Here is a 23030-nt window from a genome sequence, read left to right on the forward strand (position 1 = left end):
GAGAAAAAAAGTAAGATGGTATTGTGGGTTGAGAGTGAAAAGTGGCCGGAGAGATGGCATTGTGGGTTGAGAGTGAAAAAATAAGATGGTATTGTGGGTTGAGAGTGAAAAGAAAAAGATGGTGTTGTGGGTTGAGAGTGAAAAGAAAAAGATGATATTGTGGTTTGAGAGTGAAAAGTAAGATGGTATTGTGGGTTGAGAGTGAAAAGGTTAAGATGGTATTGTGGGTTGAGAGTGAAAAGTAAGATGGTATTGTGGGTTGAGAGTGAAAAGTAAGATGGTATTGTGGGTTGAGAGTGAAAAGTGAGATGGTAATGTGGGTTGAGAGTGAAAAGTAAGATGGTATTGTGGGTTGAGAGTGAAAAGTGAGATGGTATTGTTGATTCACAGTAAAAAGTAAGATGGTCCTGTGGTTTGAGAGTGAAAAGTGAGATGGTGTTGTAGGTTGAGAGGGAAAAATAAGATGGTATTGTTGATTCAGAGTAAAAAAGTAAGATGGTATTATTGGTTCAGAGTGAAAAGTAAGATGATATTGTTGGTTGAGATTGAAAAGTAAGATGGCATTTTGTGTTGAGAGTGTGAAAAAGTAAGATGGTATTGTGTGTTGAGAGTGAAAAAAGTAGAGATGGTATTGTGGGTTGAAAGTGAAAAAAAAAGATGGTATTGTGGGTTGAGAGTGAAAAGTAGAGATGGTATTGTGGGTTGAGAGTGAAAAGTGAGATGGTAATGTGGGTTGAGAGTGAAAAAGAAAAAGATGGTATTGTGGGTTGAGAGTGAAAAAAAGTAAAAGACGATATTGAGGGTTGAAAGTGAAAAAATGGTAAGAACGATATTGAGGGTTGAAAAGTGAAAAAAGATGGTATTGTTGATTCAGAGTAAAATGTAAGATGGCATTGTTGATTCAGAGTAAAACAGTAAAGATGGTATTGTTGGATTCAGAGTGAAAAAGTAAAATGGTATTGTGGGTTGAGAGTGAAAAAAGTTAAGATGGTATTGATGTTTGAGAGTGAAAAGTGAGATGGTATTGTGGGTTGAGAGTGAAAAATAAGATGATATTGTTGGTTAAGAGTGAAAAGTAAAGATGGTATTGTGTAGGTTGAGAGTGAAAAGTAAAGATGATATAGTGGGTTGAGAGTGAAAAAAAGATTGTATTGTGGTTTATTGAGAGTGAAAAGTAAGGTAGTATTTTGGGTTGAGAGTGAAAAGTAAGATGTTATTGTGGGTTGAGAGTGAAAAGTAAGATGATATTGTTGGTTGAGAATAAAAAAAGTAAGATAGTTTTGTGGGTTGAGAGTGAAATGTAAGATAATATTGTTGGTTGAGAGTGAAAAAAGTAGAGATGGTATTGTCGGCCGAGAGAAAAAAAGTAAGATGGTAATGTGGGTTGAGAGTGAAAAGTAAGATGATATTGTGGGTTGAGAGTGAAAAAAATAAGATGGTATTGTGGGTTGAGAGTGAAAAGTGAAGACGGTATTGTGGGTTGTGAGAGTGAAAAAGTAAGATGGTATTGTTGATTCAGAGTGAAAAGTGAAAGATGGTATTGTGGATTGAGAGTGAAAAAGTAAGATGGTATTGTGGGTTGAGAGTGAAAAGTAAGATGATATTGTTGATTCAGAGTGAAAAGTAAGATTGTATTGTGGGTTGAGAGTGAAAAGTAAAAGATGGTATTGTGGGTTGAGAGTGAAAAAGTAAGATGGTATTGTGGGTTGAGAGTGAAAAAAGTAAGATGGTATCGTGGGTAGTGAGTGAAAAAGTAAGATGGTATTGTTGATTCAGAGTTAAAAGCAAGATTGTATTGTGGATTGAGAGTGAAAAGTAAGATGGTATTGTGGGTTGTGAGTGAAAGGTAAGATGGTATTGTTGATTGAGAGTAAGACGTAAAGATTGTATTGTGGGTTGAGAGTAAAAAAGTAAGATGGTATTGTGGGTTGAGAGTGAAAAAGTAAGATGGTATTGTGGGTTGAGAGTGAAAAAAGTAAGATGGTATTGTGGGTTGAGAGTGAAAAGTAAGATGGTATTGTGGGTTGAGAGTGAAAAAGTAAGATGATATTGTGGGTTGTGAGTGAAAAGTAAGATGGTATTGTTGATTGAGAGTTCAAAAAAAATGTTAAAAAGATGGTATTGTGGGTTGAGAGTGAAAAGTAAGATGGTATTGTGGGTTGAGAGTGAAAAGAATTAAAGATGGTATTGTGGGTTGAGAGTGAAAAAGTAAGATGGTATTGTGGGTTGAGAGTGAAAAGTAAGATGGTATTGTGGTTTTGAGAGTGAAAAAATAAGATTGGTATTGTGGGTTGAGAGTGAAAAAGTAAGATGATATTGTGGGTTGAGAGTGAAAAAAGTAAGATGGTATTATGGGTTGAGAGTGAAAAGTAAGATGGTATTGTGGGTTGAGAGTGAAAAAGTAAAGATGGTAATGTGGGTTGAAGTGTGAAAAGTGAAAAGATGGTATTGTGGGTTGAGAGTGAAAAAGTGAGATGGTATTGTTGATTCAGAGTAGAAAAAAGTAAGATGGTAATTGTGGTTTGAGAGTGAAAAAGTGAGATGGTATTTGTGGGTTGAGAGGAAAAGTAAGATGGTATTGTTGGATTCAGAGTAGAAAAAGTAAGATGGTATTATTGATTCAGAGTGAAAAGTAAGATGGTATTGTGGGTTGAGAGTGAAAAAAGTAAGATGGTATTGTGGAGGTTGAGAGTGAAAAGTAAGATGGTATTGTGGGTTGAGAGTGAAAAAAAGTAAGATGGTATTGTGGATTTGAGAGTAAAAAGTAAGATGGTATTGTGGGTTGAGAGTGAAAAGTAAGATGGTATTGTGGGTTGAGAGTGAAAAGTGAGATGGTAATGTGGGTTGAGAGTGAAAAGTAAGATGGTATTGTGGGTTGAGAGTGAAAAGTAAGATGATATTGAGGGTTGAGAGTGAAAAGTAAGATGATATTGTGGGTTGAGAGTGAAAAGTAAGATGGTATTGTTGGATTCAGAGTGAAAAGTAAGATGGTATTGTGGATTCAGAATTGAAAACGTAAGATGGTATTGTGGGTTGAGAGTGAAAAGTAAAATGGTATTGTGGGTTGAGAGTGAAAAGTTAGATGGTATTGATGTTTGAGAGTGAAAAGTAGAGATGGTATTGTGGGTTGAGAGTGAAAATTAAGATGATATTGTTGGTTAAGAGTGAAAAGTAAGATGGTATTGTAGGGTTGAGAGGTGAAAGATGATATAGTGGGTTGAGAGTGAAAAAATAAGATTGTATTGTGAGTTGAGAGTGAAAAGTAAGGTAAGATGGTATTTTGGGTTGAGAGTGAAAAGTAAGATATTTATTGTGGGTTGAGAGTGAAAAAGTAAGATGGTATTGTGGGTTGAGAGTGAAAAAAGTAAAGACGGTATTGTGGGTTGTGAGTGAAAAAAGTAAGATGGTATTGTGGATTTTAGAGAGTGAAAAAGTAAAAGATGGTATTGTGGGTTGAGAGTGAAAAGTGAAGATGGTATTGTGGGTTGAGAGTGAAAAAGTAAGGATGGTATTAATGGGTTGTAAAGAGTGAAAAGGTAAGATGATATTGTGTGATTCAGAGTAAAACGTAAAGATTGTATTGTGGGGTTGAAAGTGAAAAAAAGTAAGATGGTATTGTGGGTTGAGAGTGAAAAGTAAGATGATATTGTGGGTTGAGAGTGAAAAAGTAAGATGATATTGTGGGTTGAGAGGAAAAAAAAAGATGGTAATGTGGGTTGAGAGTGAAAAGTTAAGATGGTATTTTGGGTTGAGAGTGAAAAAGTAAGATGATATTGTGGGTTGAGGAGTGAAAAAAGTAAGATGGTATTGTTGATTAGAGAAGAAAAAGTAAGATGGTATTGTGGGTTGAGAGAAAAAAAATTAGAATGGTATTGTGGGTTGAGAGTGAAAAGGAAGATAGTATTGTGGGTTGAGAGTGAAAGGTAAGATAGTATTGTGAGTTAAGAGTGAAAAGTAAGATGATATTGTGGGTTGAGAGAATGAAAAGTAAGATGATATTGTGGGTTGAGAGTGAAAAGTAAAGATGTAGTATTGTGGGTTGAGAGTGAAAAGTAAGATGATATTGTAGGTTGAGAGTGAAAAAGTAAGATGATATTGTGGGTTGAGAATGAAAAGTAAGATGGTATTGTGGGTTGAGAATGAAAAGTAAGATGAGTATTGTGGGTTAAGAGTGAAAAGTAAGATGATATTGTGGGTTGAGAATGAAAAGTAAGATGATATTGTGGGTTGAGATTGAAAAGGTAAGATGATGTATTGTTGGTTGAGAATGAAAAGTAAGATGATATTGTGGGTTGAGAGTGAAAGGTAAGATAGTATTGTGAGTTAAGAGTGAAAAGTAAGATGATATTGTTGGTTGAGAGTGAAAAGTAAGATGGTATTGTGGGTTGAGAGTGAAAAGTAAGGTGGTATTGTGGGTTGAGAGTGAAAAGTAAGATGATATTGTGGGTTGAGAATGAAAAGTAAGATGGTATTGTGGGTTGAGAATGAAAAGTAAGATGTTATTGTGGGTTAAGAGTGAAAAGTAAGATGATATTGTGGGTTGAGAGTGAAAAGTAAGATGATATTGTGGGTTGAGAGTGAAAGGTAAGATGATATTGTGGGTTGAGAATGAAAAGTAAGATGATATTGTGGGTTGAGAGTGAAAGGTAAGATAGTATTGTGAGTTAAGAGTGAAAAGTAAGATGATATTGTTGGTTGAGAGTGAAAAGTAAGATAGTATTGTGGGTTGAAAGTGAAAAGTAAGATAGTATTGTGGGTTGAGAGTGAAAGGTAAGATGATAATGTGGGTTGAGAGTGAAAAGTGCCATGGTATTGTGGGTTAAGAGTGAAAGGTAAGATGATAATGTGGGTTGAGAATGAAAAGTAAGATAGTATTGTGGGTTGAGAGTGAAAAGTAAGATGGTATTGTGGGTTGAGAGTGAAAAGTAAGATGATATTGTGGGTTGAGAGTGAAAGTAAGATGATATTGATGGTTCAGAGTGAAAAGTAAGATGGTATTGTGGGTTGAGAGTGAAAAGTAAGATGATATTGTGGGTTGAGAGTGAAAAGTAAGATAGTATTGTGGGTTGAGAGTGAATAGTTAGATGGTATTGTGGGTTGATATTGAAAAGTAAGATGATATTGTGGGTTGAGAGTGAAAAGTAAGATAGTATTGTGGGTTGAGAGTGAAAAGTAAGATGGTATTGTTGGTTGAGAGTGAAAAGTAAGATGGTATTGTGGGTTGAGAGTGGAAAGTAAGATGGTATTGTGGGTTGAGAGTGAAAAGTAAGATGATATTGTGGGTTGAGAGGTGAAAAGTAAGATGATATTGTGGGTTGAGAGTGAAAAGTAAGATGATATTGTAGGTTGAGAATGAAAAGTAAGATAATATTGTGGTTTGAGAGTGAAAAATAAGATGATATTGTGGGTTGAGAGTGAAAAGTAAGATAGTATTGTTGGTTGAGTGTGAAAAGTAAGACGGTATTGTGGGTTGAGAGTTAAAAGTAAGATGGTATTGTGGGTTGAGAGTGAAAAGTAAGATGGTCTTCTGGGTTGACAGTGAAAAGTAAGATAGTATTGTTGGTTGAGAGTGAAAAGTAAGACGGTATTGTGGGTTGAGAGTTAAAAGTAAGATGGTATTGTTGATTCAGAGTAAAACGTAAGATGGTATTGTTGATTCAGAGTTAAAAGTAAGACGGTATTGTGTGTTGAGTGTGAAAAGTAAGATGATATTGTGGGTTGAGAGTGAAAAGTTAGATAGTATTGTTGATTCAGAGTAAAACGTAAGATGGTATTGTTGATTCAGAGTTAAAAGTAAGACGGTATTGTGTGTTGAGTGTGAAAAGTAAGATGATATTGTGGGTTGAGTGTGAAAAGTAAGATGGTATTGTTGGTTGAGAGTAAAAAGTAAGATGGTATTGTGGGTTGAGAGTAAAAAGTAAGATGGTATTGTTGGCTGAGAGTGAAAAGTAAGATGGTATTCGGTATTCAGATTGAAACACGTGATGGGACGCTGTTTTTAGCGGGAAACGTAAGATGGTAATGTGGATTCAGAGTATACATTGAGATGGTATTCTAGATTCAGAATGAAAAGATAGATTGTATTCTGAATTCAGAGTGAAAAGTAAGGTGGCATTCTGAATTCAGTGTGAAAGGTAAGACTGTATTCGGCATTTAGGACTGGGTAATAAGATTCAGAGTGTCAAAAGAGTATTCTGGAATCAGGGGACGGTTGGTGCCCTTGGTAATTCGACGTGGACCACAACGTTCTGTCATGTCTATTTGATGCTTACTCTAACGGACTCATACTTCATGCACGCTTCGTTCTATAAATATCCCAGTTCGAGTTAACAGTCCATCCACGATATGTAAGGTGGACCTCAAACTCGAAGTTCGTCATAACAGATGTGCGTGTTTCACGAGTGCGCCTTGAATGGTATTTCATTTCTGTCAACTAATGCATGTCGTAGACGATTTTATCTTATGAGCAACCCAGAATGTTTTTTAATAAATGAATAATGGAAATGGAAAAGAATGGTGTCTCAGTGACAAAAGATCAAATTGAAATACAAGCGGAGACTAGAACATTTTATAAAAAACGTTTTTCAAGTAAAGATTGTTGACAAATAAGATTAGAAGAATTATTCAACGAAGGTCAAGTATCTAAATTGTCAGATGATGCAGCTTCAACCTTAAAAGGAAAATTAACTTATGATGAAACACTTTCGGCTTTAAAAAAATGAAAAATGATAAAAGTCAAGGGGCCAGATGGCTTTTCGAGTGAATTTCTCAATTATTTCAGGAATGATTTGAACAAATTCTTATAAACTCCTTGAAATATGCATACAAAACCTGTGCGTTGTCTGTATCACAAAAACAGGGTCTCATTGCATGTCCCCCTAAGGGTAATAGAAGTAAAGAAATTCTGAAAAACTGGAGACAACACTACATATAATCTAGCCTCAGCAGTTATAGGAAACAGAATAAAGACAATATTACCTGTTATCATTTATGAGGATCAAAAAGGTTTTGTTCCAGGAAGATATATAGAGGATGTTTCAAGGCAAATATTTTACATAATGGACTATACAGTAACATATATAATTCCAGGTTTGTTTCTACTCGTTGACTTCGAAAAAGCTTTCGATTCAGTTGACAGAACATTTATGCAAAATGTTGTAAAACGTTTTAATTGTGGACCAAATGTGCAAAATTGGATACACGTTCTGTTGAAAGATACTGAACCTAGCGTACTAGCAAATGGATCGCGAGTGACTTCTTTAATATAGCCAGGGGCTGTCGTCAGGGAGATCAAATATCACCTTATAATTTTACCCTAGACGGATCTGAATCAAATATTTATGCTCTTTTAAATGCATTTGCTTTTTTTGCAAGATTTTCAGGGTTAAAGGTTAATGCAGAAAAACCAGGCTGATATGGATAAGATAAAAAAAAGTTCTAAACATAAGATGTGCATGGAATGGAATTTGGATTGGACACAGTCAAAGTTCAGACTTTTGGGAATAGATTTTGATGTTAAGTTAAATGATATGGTAGACATCAACTACAATAGCTATAATGATACATTAGAGAAAATCTACAAGGAAATGAACATTTGGTCTTTGAGATATTTGACACCAATGGGTAGAAATGTTGTCTTAAAATCCTTGCTACTGCCAAAGTTAAATCACTTATTCTCATCAATTCTCATAGCCCACCGGCTGATATGATACAAAAGTCTAAAAAAACGTGTTTTAATTTTGTGTTGCAAGGAAAATAAAGATCAGGTAAAGCGAGAAATCATGCTGGGGTAAAGATGGGGGTATCAGTGTACCTTTTATAAACAATACTATAAATGCCCCAAATGGGATGTTGATCTAGCGGCTTACATTCGAACATTCAAAATGTATCTCTATCGCAAATGAAAGCTTAGTTGATTCAAATAAATTATACTTTGCAGATGCAGAATGTGTATGCAATAATATCATTCCTTATGTTTCAAATAAATTCTGGTGAGATGTATTAGTGGCATGGCATCACTACCTAAAGAGGTGTTATGGAAATGTGAAAGAAATTTCAGATTTTTTTCTGCCAATCTTTATGGTTTAATACTAATATCAGGACAGCGGGAGAGTTCATTTATCACGGAAATATGGCAAAAAAGGGAATTCATTTTGTTTGTGATATTGTAGATCGGAATGGAAAATTCTTACAAAACGTTAACACTGGAGTAAAATATGGAATTGTCAAAATAAACTACCTCCACCTTGAAGGCATAAAAAGTTCTGTTCTAGCATGTTGTAGATCTAGAGATGTACTTGATATGGGTAAGACGTGCTATCAGATTCAATATCCAACAATACCATTCAACATATTTTGTATTTTATGGACAAAATCAAAAGAGTAAATCATTATATACTACTTTTATCACAATGTCAAACCAGACCCACTTGTCAAATATCTATTCAATGGCAAATAGATGCACAGTAAGTTTAACGTTTGATGGATTCACTTCAACATCACTCACAATATTCTAACGACCAACCATGAGCTATATTTGATGCAATACAACTACTCTCCGCTGTGCTCCTTCTGCGAATCTACTCCTGAAACAATTATACATTTACTTTGTGAATGCCCTTATACTGTGAATGTAGGGCGGGATGTATCCATCCAGTTTATTTCTTCAAGTGAATAAAAGGGACAATATTGATAACCATAACAAGCCTGTTACGACGTAAATTGTAATAAAAACGCAAATTGTAATACTTGCAGCAAATTGTAATAAACTTGACTCAAATTGTAATAAAAACGTAAATTGTAATAAAAATTGACGTAAATTGTAATACGCAAATTGTAATAAAAATTGACGTAAATTGTAATAATTTTCGTTGTGGTAAAATGTAATAAATATTTACGTCAATTGTAATAACAGTTTTAATCACTCGTAAATACGCGGGTGTTTGTTTTCGTTGCATTTCATACATCAAATAAGCTTGTTAGGGCGAATACTCAAGAAAGAAATGATAGATTTTGTTCAAATTTGGTACCAAGGTATATTGGCGAGATTCACCGACACAAGTGAAATAAGTTTCAAGGTCACAGCAAAAATCTGAGGGTTTTGCCAATATAAAGATTGTTAACGCGATAACCCAAGAATGAATGGACAAATCTTAGCCAAATGACGAAAATGATATTCGTCCTGATATATAATCGATATAAACTGTCCTCTGTATCATGTCTTTTCGCAAATATCTTTTGAGGTTTTGATATGTATACATATAAAGTGGGGTGGGGTAGGGGTGGGTTTCTAACGGGTATATCTAACACACTTGCATGCATGTAGAGTCGGAGAGGTGGGTGGGTGTTCTAACGGGTATAACTACGAGGGACGTTCAAATAGTAGACAGCCTCACCTAGAATATGATACGAATGCAGCTGTTTTATGTTTTATTTTTCTACATATTATCTGTCAGCCTCAAAGCAAATTATTTTGCTATGTTGCAGCCTCACGATCCCCATTTTGTGAGACTTTGTATCTTGGCTTGGTACTCCCCAAAAACGTAAAATCTGCAATAAAATGCATCACAAACTTCAGGAAACAAAATATGCTATGTTTGAGATTGGTAGAAGTCGGCTAGAATCAAACTTAGATATTAAACTGCACAAAAATGCAATTTCAAAACTACAATCGCTTGTTCAAATGACTCCCCATTCTGTTTACTGAAAGAACTCGAGAAAGAAATGATGGATTTTGTTCAAATTTGGTACCAAGGTTTATTGACTGGAGATTGGAGATTTACCGACGCCACTTGAATTTAGTGACCTTGAGGTCATTTTAATGGTCACAGCGAAGGTGTAACAGTTTTGCACATGCCAAGCTTGGTAGCCGCGAACTCAGGAAAGTATTAATAGATTTTGATCAAATTTATATCAAAAGGTGTATTGGCGGGATTCCCCCAACACCAATTGATTGGGAAACTTGTGCTCATTTTAAGTTCACAGTGAAAAGTGTTTTGCACATGTCTAACTTTTTAGTGCGAAAATACAAGACAGAATTAATATGTTTTGCTTAAAAGTAGTACCAACATGCGTTGGGAGTATCGTCTAACGCCAGTCGAATTCAGTGACCTTCGGATTATTTTCAAGGTCACAGCGAGTATTCTTGCGATATCTCCAAACCTAATGGATGGAATTTGTTCGCATTTTGTATCAAGGCATCAGATGACAGTTTCGGTAACGTTTACATAATTTTCAGGGTCAGACAGAGGATAATTGCAACATTCAGATATCGACATGTGGCAGGGGTAAGAGCTATGTTTGTGACAAACGCTTTGTCATTACTAATTTTCAAATTTTTGTTAGCATATGGTTTCTATAATGTCATGTTAATTCTACCAGCTGTGAAATTATTCGTGACACGTCTTAAAAAAGCCAGAGATTATTTGTGTATGTTTCGAAAATTAAAGTTAATTGTTTTTCATTATGGAGTTATTTTCGATGTTGACGCAAGGACATATTTTACGAGCAATAGCTTTCAATAATTTAATGTTATTTCTATTACATTTTGAAGTTCTTCATAGCATATCCCAAAATAACAGGATATTGTTTGTTAACGCTTTGAAATGTACGTTTCTTTTTCTTCATTTTCGAATTGTTTTCAATGTTGACGCAATGACATATTTGAAGTTAATTTAATATTTTAATCATATATGCTTTTTTATGATTTATGTTTCGATCATACATTCATATATTGCGCTGCCATAGTTTAGCCTGGTTCGTATTATTTTCATCATATTACTACATGTACATATTATTGTATGTTTATGAGAGGGAAGTTTAAGTTACATTTGCTAAGGATATCATAAATCGCTGGCGTCTGGTTATCCCTTGCCACATAGCAGTCAATCTGTCTACTCATTTGTTGTATTTGATTGATGCATTTAAAATAAAATGTAGAAATAATATTGAATTGCATCATTTGCTTCAAGGAATCGATCAGATGTGCTCGGTATCAAAATAAAGTCAAAACTTCTTTCTGTAAGGTATACAGTGGAAGTTGACACCTTAATTAATTGTTATTGGTAGACTAAAGAAATCATTTATTTAGTTTCACAGCTCAAAATACAACAAAGAATTCAACGGGTGGCATTAACCTCAAAGAATGATCATAGCAATGCTTGTAACCTACAAGGGCAAACATATCGGGGATAATTTGTTTTCATGCGATATGCACCGGGTAAAATATCACTTTGTCATGGTGACATGACATCATGAACAATGTTATGACGTCACGTTGCTTCTAAGAAGCCGCCTTCTAAATACAACGATGACGGGGAGCCTGCCTTTGTTGGAAAGTAGATTATCGCGTAATTTCCGCAAGTAAAGACTTCGATAATACATAGAAAATTTTATTTGTGACCATAATATGCTAGGTTAACGACCTAAATGTCGGCATATCCCTTCTCTGGTTCCGAAAATACCAAGATTTAGGCAGTTGTGTTGTAAACTGATATTTATCTTCTATAAAGTTGGCTATATTCAAACCATGAGAAATGTCGTCAAATAATGTCTGATGACAGTTACCAACGTCCCAATAGTGTCCATATATTTTACACATGGGCACAATGTGTGAAGCCCATTTCTGGTGTCCCCCGCCGTGATGTTGCTGGAATATTGCTGAAAGTGGCGTAAAACCAAACTCAGTCAGTCAGTCAGTCAGTCCATATATTTTAGAAATCTATAACAATAAAGCACAACCTCACTACTTTTTTTGATAAATGACAAAAGATTAATCAACCATATTAAAAGGTTTTCAGGCTTGAAGGACGAAGCTCATTAAAATTTATTGCCAGCTCCCTTTTAGAGACTGATAAAGGTTCGAAAATGTGGGTCATAAATGCATGAAAGTTTTTATTGTTGTTCATACCCATTAGGCCTCCCGCCTCTACATGTATTTGAGATATAACCGTTAGAACCACCACCACCCCCTCTATGTCTTAAAGTATGCTAGATATAACCGTTAGAACACACCACACCATTTTCTGCCCATTTATTCAATGGGCTAAATCATAGTTGAGAGTTGCTTCTATGGATTTTACATATTTTCCCGCAACACCGATTGATGTGTCATCGGCCAACATTATTGTGATATTTTGTAAATTTCCAGGTAAATCATTGATATATACAAGGAACACAAATTAACCAAGGGCAGATCCTTGAGGAACCCCTGCAGTTACATTTAGTTTTTCATTATGTTCCATTAACAGAGACACACTGTCGTCTATCAGGGCCCGGTTGTTCAAAACTCGGTTATCTTTTAACCAGCTGTTAAGTACATTTAACCGACTGTTACCTAATAACAGAGGGTTATCTTGTTGTTCAAAACTCTGTTCACTTTTAACAGGCTGTTAACGTGACGTTAAGTTAACACACCTAAGGACCGCCGCTAACTTTTTAACAGTGTGGTTAACTCGCAAATGGCGTTCATGGCTAACACTGCTTTCATGATGCCAGTTCAGCAAAGAAAGGATAGGGTGTATCGTGGACTGGACTTGGATATTGGAAATTATCCTGACGAAGAGTTACATACGAAACTGTATCTATGCACATCATAGGAACTAAAATACATGTTGTACAAATACATGATGCCTACGTTTCATCTTTTAACACTTGTGGAAAGGTTTATAAATGCTTTACTACACTAAATGTGTGAATTTCTTCTGTAAATATTATTCAAACAAACACTTTCAAAGAATATAACACGTACACCCTATACCCACGTATGACATGATATTGAACAAGGCTACATGTAGATAATGAAATTAGTTTCATGAAAAAATATCCGAACGATTACATTATGATACTGAAAGTGTAATCGGCGGGATATGGTGATTGTGTATACTCTTATTCTACCGACCTTCACCTCAGAGAAATTGCCAAATACACTCCCATTTTAAGAAAGAGCAGAAGCCAGAAATGCCGATTATTACCGTTGTCGTTCTGCGTGATTTTGCGTCAGTCATAGCGTCACGCAGCACAGAAACTTGACAGTTTCGTGTAAACACATCACATTCCTGTATTGTATCTATTTTTAATTTCCTATTTCTTGGTACTATGCTCTTTCCATGCAAATGGGTGTCTGAAAATTTGAGAAAATGCTATACAGTGTAAAGTCTGAAATTTTATTTGTTTACATTTCAAACAGGTGTTGTCTTTCGAGCACAGCAGTTGTTTCCACCCCCAATATCTTTCGTTTCACTTTATCTAGACACTTGGTATTGGTGCCAAAAAGACCAGTTGTAATTAGATTCTAAAATGTATGAGGAATTCAGTAGGGTTGGGACGAGTAGGAAACAATGGAATCGAGTACCCGCATGTACGTACCCGAATCGGAATCGAGTACCCGGAAATGTAAGAAATACATTCGGGTCAACTTTCTGAATATTCAATCACGATTTGACAGAGATTATTGTAGAAAACTTGAACAGTTGGTAATAAGACATTAAAACTGACCTCAAGCTATTTAATTGACGTCTGTTTAACCAATATAGAGAGTAACACCATTACTTACATTGCTCGTTATAACAACGAACGTTTTGTTCCTGCTGCTACTGTAACTTGACTACTCACTGCTCATGCACAGATAAATTACAGTCATTAAAACTATGCTCCATTAATCGGACAATACCAATGATGTAAAACACGTGAATTTCCGGGTTAGAATATGGATCTTCAGTAACCCATGCTTGTCGTAAGAGGCGACTAACGGGATCCGGTGGTCAGACTCGCTGACTTGGTTGACATATGTCATCGGTTCCCAATTGCGCACATCGATGCTCATGTTGTTGATCACTGGATTGTCTGGTCCAGACTCCATTATTTACAGACCGCCACCATATAGCTGGATTATTGCTGAGTGCGGCGAAGAACTAAACTCACTCACTCAATTACTTACTCAATGATGTAAATCTGTGTTACGGCAAAAATGAAAAGACAAGCAATTGTCTGCCCTTGTCATTACAGAGCTCTCTCCCTTTCCGGATAATCGATTCTAGAAATAGGACTCGATTCCAGCTGTACCGACCGGATTCAAATACCCGAGTACCCGTCCCAGCCTTAGAATGCAGTGATTCATTTATCGCCGCTGAATATGAAATACAAGTGATGTAATTGGCGTTTCAATACCGGCCTTCGCGAAACGTGATTTTGTAAACACTATCAATAGGGCGCAAAGTGCACTTGGGCGTTCGTGTGAGTGTATTTATGAAAACATCTGAACACGATTCCAGGTTTATCGGCAACGTTTCAGAATTATTAGTGATTTTATTAAAACTGATATCATTGTTAATTAATATGCTATTTTTGAAAGTCTATACTCCAAGTAATTATCCGATTTTGTTTTGGTATGTCCGTCTGGCATCCCTTCCCATAGATGGATTTTAATTATATTTTTACTAATCATTTCAGCAATAGGCCTAATTTCTTTTTCATTTTTCGAATGTTTTAATTGAAGCAAATCATCTTTTAAAAATGCTGTATTAATTGATGAAAACTTAGTTAGCATAAACATTGCTCTCGCAACTGATGTGTAGGAAAATAAACAAAACATTATTATGTATCTATTTCTGTTGTGAGTGATATGGAGGCTTACTTCGTAGTCACTTTGATTATATGTTATATTTGAATATCGAAACCTTTTTGTCACAGCGAACACAACACTATCTCTTGTCATATTACACGATAATATTTTGAATTTTTAACTTATTTTATAACAATATCTGAATGCTAATGTTATACACTGATAGGTTCATATAAGGAATACAATGGCACAATAGTATTTCTCTGCCGAATCGTTGCAGCGTTCTATAATACACTTATGAAATATAATACATGTTTTCCGTCCTTGAAGACATTGAAAAGAACTATCTATGCATTAAATGGAGGTTCACCTGATTAATGAGTATCGAGGAAATTATGTTCATCTACTACGGCGTTCTATAATACACTTATGAAATATAATATATGTTTTCCAACCGTAAAGTCATTAACGAGGAAATTATGTTCATCTATAAATAAGACGCAGCTTCATGTTTTTCAAGACATCTTTCCGGAATATGCGTCTGTGAAGGCGTTCAGATAATGACGATATTGCACAGTATTATTCATGAGATTCCTGCCAAAAGTAAGGTCGGATAATAGATCGATTTTATTCAGCAGTGTTGGCCCTGGGGCCTATAGTACGATTACTGTTTGATTACTTGCACGTGGTGCTAGTAACATATTAAGTTTCTATTGGTATTGAATGCAACATTCAGATAAAAGCTGTGGTATAAATTTCACAACATCTATATTGTCTGATGTTAAAAGATTTGGCAATGTGTGTTCATACATTACAATTTTTTACAGACTAGGCAAATAATTAATAAATGATATTGATAGCATCTTCACGACTTGGCCATACAGTCATGACAATTTAAGGAGTGAAAAGTGAGCGATAGGTCTTGTGGGAATTCAAAGATTCATTAAGACTGTAGCCGTCTAAGCGTAACTCTGTGTGTAATATTTATACATTTTCTATCCACGGACAACATGCTTCTAATATTAATATTATTTTCATGGATTCATCATATTTTATCTATAGCTGTGCTATAGTTTTTCATTAAAATGTCATTTCTGTTGCTGGAATTGAAGTAAGTCCTACACAGAGCTGGGATCATATGTCTTTGAAATATAAATTATGCAAACGGTTGGAACCTTGTGTTCCAATACAACACGTTCGTAACGCTCTTTTTCCTTGGGGTGCAGGCGACATTTTGCGTTTCCATTTTTGGTAAACCGGAAGTAAACAGAAAACGGAACTATGGGATATATGGAAGCTAACCAGTGACGTTAACCACACTCTTAAACTTTGACGGCGACGTTAGCTAACGGCATGACTAACCATGTTTTGAACAACGCATATTTAACGTTCGGTTAACCGGCCGTTACGAGTTAACCGGCGGTTAAGATAACCGAGTATTGAACATCCGGGCCCAGATAGATAGTTAGTTAACCAACTAAGTACATTTCCACGAACACCATCATTTTCTTATTTGTGCAATAAACCGTTATGCCATGCCCTGTAAAAAGCTTTTATAATATCACAAAACAGCATACAGTAAAGGTGGTGATTATCTAGGACTGAGCATATATTATGATAAATGTCTATGTTGAGATGTAGCAGAATGACTAGCAGTAAAACCTGACTGGAATTTACTTAAAATGTTATGTTCATGGAAATGGTCGTGCACATGCTTTACCATTATTTCTTTTTTCAAGGATTTTCCAAAGGACAGGTAATAAACTAATAGGTCTGTAATTAGTTGGGAGGGATGCATCTCCTTCTTTCAAAATAGAGTATCATTACCCATTTTCCACAATGTAGGAACTACAGTCACTCAGTGATATATTATACAACAAACAAAGAGGTTCAGCTATAGATGTACAAATTCGTTTTGACACTCTCATGTTAATGCCATCAGGTCCACTAGATTTGTTTGCTGGTAAGGTCTTATCAGATACCTCCTTTTCGGTTACAATGACATTTGTTATACTGTTAACACAGCGATTGCTAACAGGTGGCAAAGTCTTGCCGCCATCAGTAACATTTGAAACAGATACAAACTATTCATTTTAATGTTTGAGCTTTATCCAAATCTGTAAAACTGAAGGTATCCAGAATCATCAGTGACAAGAAGGGGAATGGGTCCCGATGAAGTAGTAACCACCTGACTGAGTAGACTGAGGTGATAAATAGTTATCAAAAATAGATTAAAAGTTTCCCTTGGCTATTCTTTTTAGATTATTTACTTTATTCCTTTGCTTTTGTATTTAAATAGCTCAGAAGTATTCAGAGATCGAAATGCTTTTTTCCTTAGACGTTCTCTTTTCTTTTTAAGTATGTTACGAGGGGCGTTGAAAAAAGTAGTCAAACTAACCATATTCTCGATGTCCAATGTTTGAAAAAAGCTTCCTTTTAATTTGAAGGAATCATTAGCAAAGTCATAGCCAAAATTTCATGTGGGTATATGTGGTTAACGAGATATTAGTCATCATAACATTGGGTATTATGTTTCTTGCAAATTTGCAGAAAATGGAAAACGATCTCCCATTTGGTAACTTGTAATAGTAATAGTCCGCTTATATGGCGCTCACATCCAGGCACATTGCCTGCTCACGGCGCTACGTACATTACTATCCCCGATCATAGGACACTATCTTAGTTTCCGATACTTTTTCAACTCCCTGGGGACTGTACAGCCATGGTGCCTGTTAGGCGCAATGAACTAAACACTCACATTGCCAGAACATACTCACGGGAACCCATTTTACAGCTGGGTGAACTTAGACAGTGTAGATCTAAGTATCTTGTCCGAGGATACTACGCAAATGTGCCCATCTCGGGAACCGAACCTCGGTGCCTCCTTGAAACCGGGCCTTCAGCGTGATAGGCAGACGCCTTACAACTGCCCTATTGCGCTATCTCTTGGATAATGGTATACCCTCAGATAATATCATATAAAATATGTTCAGCATAGTATTGGATGACTTCCCGTCATCATCAACATTCAAAGATTTGGATTGCTTGATTTACATTTAGACGGCGACTTTTTTTTTTAGGACACCCTCATTTTAAAGTTTCAAACACATTGTGTCCAGATATACAACATATTGAGAGCTGACACTTGTGTGACCATTCAGTATTTAGTTTGAACCCTTGACACCATGTATGAATAAGTGAAAATTTTAGGATGAGTTATATCCTTATGATGACGTCAACTGAAAGGGGGTGGGTAGTGTGTCCAAAACAAGCCCTTTCAGTAAACATGAAGGGGGAGTCACTTGAACAAGCGATTATAGTTTAAACTGTTTTTTTTGTGCAGTTTAATATCTAAGTTTGACTTTTACCAACATACAACATGTTTTTTGCATATTTTGTTTCAATTGGTGTAGGGGGAGTCCCGCCAATACACCTTGATATAAAATTGGATCAAAATCTATTAAGTCTTTACTAAGTTCGCTGCTACCAAGCTTGGCATGTGCAAAACTTTTACACCTTCGCTGTGACCTTTAAAATGACCTCAAGGTCACTAAATTCAGGTGGTGTCGGTAAATCTCGTCAATAAACCTTGGTACCAAATTTGAACAAAATCCATCATTTCTTTCTCGAGTTCTTTCAGTAAACAGAATGGGGAGACATTTGAACAAGCGATTGTAGTTTCAAATTGCCTTTTTGTGCAGTTTAATATCTAAGTTTGATTCTAGCCGACCTCTACCAGTCTCAAACATACAAAAATGTTTCTTGCATATTTTGTTTCCTGAAGTTTAATTTGTGATGCATTTTATTGCTAGTCAGCTAGATAGGCTATTCCATTTGTCCGAACCACAACATACGGAGACAGATTAATTAGCAGACCGGGTGCTGTACTCTGGAATTGATTACCTGAAAATGTCAGAAAATCGGAAAATATCAACAGTTTCCGATCTTGTCGCAACAAACTATCCTCTTCAAACGAGCATTCGACTATAAAAATTTTTATAAGCGCACATGAGCAGGACTCTGGATATGTAGCGCTATACAAATGTCTAATTTGATTTGATTTGATTTGATTTGATATAGCCGTTAGAAACCCACCCCCACCCCTCCCCACTTTATATTTATACATATCAAAACCTCAAAAGATATTTGCGAAAAAACATGATACAGAGGATAGTAAGAGATTTTATATCGATTATATACCAGGACGAATATCATTTTCGTCATTTGGCTAAGATTTGTCAATTCTTTCTTGGGTTATCGCGCTAACAATCTTTATATTGGCAAAACCCTCAGATGTTTGCTGTGACCTTGAAACTTATCTCAAGGTCACTCCATTTCACTTGTGTCGGTGAATCTCGCCAATATACCTTGGTACCAAATTTGAACAAAATCTATCATTTCTTTCTTGAGTTATCGCCTTAACAAGCTTATTTGATGTATGAAATGCAACGAAAAACAAACACCCGCGTATTTACGAGTGATTAAAACTGTTATTACAATTTACGTAAATATTTATTACATTTTACCACAACGAAAATTATTACAATTTACGTCACTTTTTATTACAATTTGCGTATTACAATTTACGTCAATTTTTATTACAATTTACGTTTTTATTACAATTTACGTCCAGTTTATTACAATTTGTTGCAAGTATTACAATTTGCGTTTTCATTAAAATTTCCGTCGTAACAAAGCCCTTGCTAAAAGATGAGTACATTGTACGATTACGATTGTATCATAAACATATGTCTATGAATCGCTATCAAATAGTGATGATACCAAGTGTGTGTGAAAATGTGTGTGTATCCTGCCCCACCTGCAGCACTAGTCACAAACACACGCAAAGGCAAGTCATGTGTTCACCTGCATCAAAATCCACAGGATATGCCCCACATATATATTTTTGTCACCAATGCGGAAAATTTAAAATGTCCTGATAATATCTTAAAAAAACGACAAAAAAGTAGGACACTTAGATAACGAGTAATTGTTGAAACCCTTTTCAAACGACTCATTGGATAGTTTCACTTCAAATTGTTTAAAGTTCATTCCAGAATGGCGTGTGTACTGAAGATTAGGATTCTTCTCCTCGTCGCCGTCCACGTTGCAAAGGCTGCAGACGTCTCCATGAAGGATTTCATCACATACCCAGGATGCACCAGTGGCATGGTCACAGGAAGTGCCTCCATAGCTACTATATCGACCAGTTCCGGTTTAGAATGCTCAGCTTTGTGTGCGCACAGAGATGACTGTCAATCTGTGAACATCTGTGAAGGGTCAGGATACAATACATGTGAGCTCTTGAACACCAGGAACAACGGATGTGTCGGATTGGTGAAGAGATCAGACTGCAGATATATGGAGAAACATATTCAGGTAGAACGAGTGAGTGAGTTGGTGAGTAAGTGGGTTGAGTGACTGAGTGGGTTGGTGAATTGGTGAGTGGGTGGAAAGTGAGTGGGTGGTGGGTGAGTAAGTGGGTGAGTGAGTAGGTGGGTGGGTGGTTTGGGTGAGTGAGTGAGTGAGTGAGTGAGGTTTCACGCCGCTTCTAGAATCAGAAATGGGCTTCACACATTGTACCCATGTGGGGATTCGACCCCAGGCCTTTGGCGTGACAAGCGCACACGTCAACCACTAGGCTACCTCACCTGCTCCGATCAGGTATAGAATCCTGCAGTAGCCAGTAACGTAAAATAGCCGTAAGAACAAGACACAACGTCCCCATGACAAAGAGCGGATAATTTAGAGTGAGTGAGTGAGTATGGTTTTACGCCGTGCGCTCGACATAGTACTGCGTGTGCATGCTATACTATATCGTGCGCACACTTTAGTATTTTGCGTGCACGATGTACAATTATTTATGTTTTCCTATTCATGTCCCTTCCGCGGTTCCGTACATTACACATAATTGTTTTACACACAAACTATTTTATTTAAACGGGTATTTTGTGCACGTGTGTCCTTAGTATTTTCAACACCATTCGTGATTATATGAATGATTCAGTATATGCCGATTTTAGCAATACTCCAGGATTATCATGGTGGGGGTAACAAGAAATGGGCTTCACACATTGTACCCATCTTGTGCATCGAACCAGGGCCTTCGGCGTGGCGGGCGAACGCTTTAACCACTAGGCTACCCATCCACCCCTTGTGAAGTATGACTGTAGACGTGACCGCAAACGATTCTGAAGGACGACGCTGCTGTAAGACGTTGACGCTTCTGAATCAGTAGTGTGTAATACTACGATATGTTAAGCATTCATTCTCCCGACGAGGCATTCTGTGTATGAGTCTCGGTCCCTCTTTTGCATCGCGTGGTTTGTCCAAAGTGGTCGGCGGCTTATCTCCGTTTTCAACGGTGGAAAGGTCTAGATTCATTGCTGTCCATGGCATTCTGTGGATGTTCAGCTGTTTGAGGTGACCACCGGCATTGTCGTCCTAAAAGACAAAAAATCAAACCACACACGGACAAGAAAGGTTGTCAGTTTGTTGGGCTGGGGTGTTGTTTAACGCTGCACTCAGCAATATTCCAGCTAAATGACGGCGGTCTGTGAAAAATCGAATCTGGACAAAAATCCAAAGGAATTAAAACTAACCTTTATTTATTTTACAGGACCACAACCCATGTTATAACGGGGGTACCTGGATCTACGCCCAACCCTGTGTGTGTCTGCCTGGGTGGGCAGGCTACTATTGCCAGAGAATAGTCCGAGGTAACGTCTATACAGTAGATTACGTTTATAGCTGACACGCTTAAAACGAACAATCGGATGTAACGATCTGATTTGTTCCAGCCACTTTCTGTATATTTTAGTCGAGATGCGTATAACGAACAACGGTTATAGCGAACTACAATTAGTGGTAGTTCGGTAGATTCGTAGTTTACTTGTATGATAGTATAATGTTTTGTATAATTGACCATCTGGTGCCTCTGGAATCATTTATAAAATATTCTATTGTCAACAAAACAACATACTGTATCTATCTGTTTCGACTTTTCATGTAAAAGTGGTTTAAACACTGTCTGATTATTTCCATCCAGATCAGGGCGCCCCTCAAGGCGGCATCCTGTCTGTCACACGTTTTAGCATAAAAATTAACAGCCTAACTAACGTTTTGAACATTTCATGGTAAGAATATGCACGCAATAGAAACGCAGCTACAACTCAAACCACACAAACCACACAAAGATCCAAATCTATCTTTAGATGGTACTCCCATCAAAGAAGTAAAGCCTCATATTCGACCGTCAGTTGACATTCTTACCACACATAAAATACTTGAAAACAAAGTCCTTGAAGGCTCTTGACTTGATGAAAGTCGTTTCAAATACTGAGTGGGGAGGGAATCAGAGTACCCTCATTCACTTGTACAGATCATTAATTCGCTCTAAACTAGATTACGGCTCGACTGCTATGGTGGAGCCTGCAAAAGCAATTTAATAAAATTAGATTCCATCCACCACCAAGGCCTCAGGCTCAGTCTCGGAGGTTTTAGGACATCTCCGGTACGCGGAGGCTAACAAACCTCCTCTTGAAGAACGTCGCTTTAAACTTTCACTGCAGTATATCACGAAATTATATACGTTTAAATCAGTCCAATCCAGCATACAATTGTGTTTTCAACCTTCACCATGAAAATCTGTTTCTTTACCTACCAAGCCTGGTTCCACCACTTGGAATCAGAATTCAACCACACATATCTGCAGCTAATATTTATCTCAATATCAGAGCACCTTACCAGCTTCTGCCTTCCCCACCCTGGCGGATGGTGAAGCCACAGGTGGATCTTTCCCTCACCAAACTAAAAAAGTCCGAAACAAATCCTTTGGTATTCCAACAGGAATACAAGCAGTAACGTTCCAAGTATAACAGGGTCGGTGGGGTAGCCTAGTGGTTAAAGCGTTGGCTCGTCACGCCGAAGACCCAGGTTCGATTCCCCACATGGGCACAATGTGTGAAGCCTATTTCTGGTGTCCCCTGCCGTGATATTGCTGGAATATTGCTAAAAGCGGCGTAAAACTAAACTCAGTCAGTCCAAGTATAACACCCATAGATCCATTTCTACGGATCCAAGGATGATGGCCAAGTTGCCACTGCCACTGTCATAGGATCCAAGACTATCTCCTCCAGAATTCCCGACAATGGTTCCACTTTCACTGCTGAAACCAAAGCTATCTTGACGATAGTGACCTATATTAAACAGCAGAACCATTCCAAAAACTTCATCATTCTTACGGACACTTTGTCTTGCCTTCAAACACTTCAAAATGTTACTTCAAGTCATCCTATCATCCTACACATTTTAGAACTTTACAACGAAGTTTCTACTGGCCAAAGTGACATCGCCATCTGCTGGTTACCGGGTCACGTAGGCATGGCAGGTAACACAAAAACCGATGCTGCAGCTAAAGCAGCTCTTGACAAACCGTTATCCTCACTTCTGATCTCGAACAGTGATTTCA

This window comes from Haliotis rubra, unplaced genomic scaffold (genome assembly GCF_003918875.1).
Source record: "Haliotis rubra isolate DU_JTF1 unplaced genomic scaffold, ASM391887v1 Scf1162, whole genome shotgun sequence".
NCBI lineage: Eukaryota > Metazoa > Mollusca > Gastropoda > Lepetellida > Haliotidae > Haliotis > Haliotis rubra.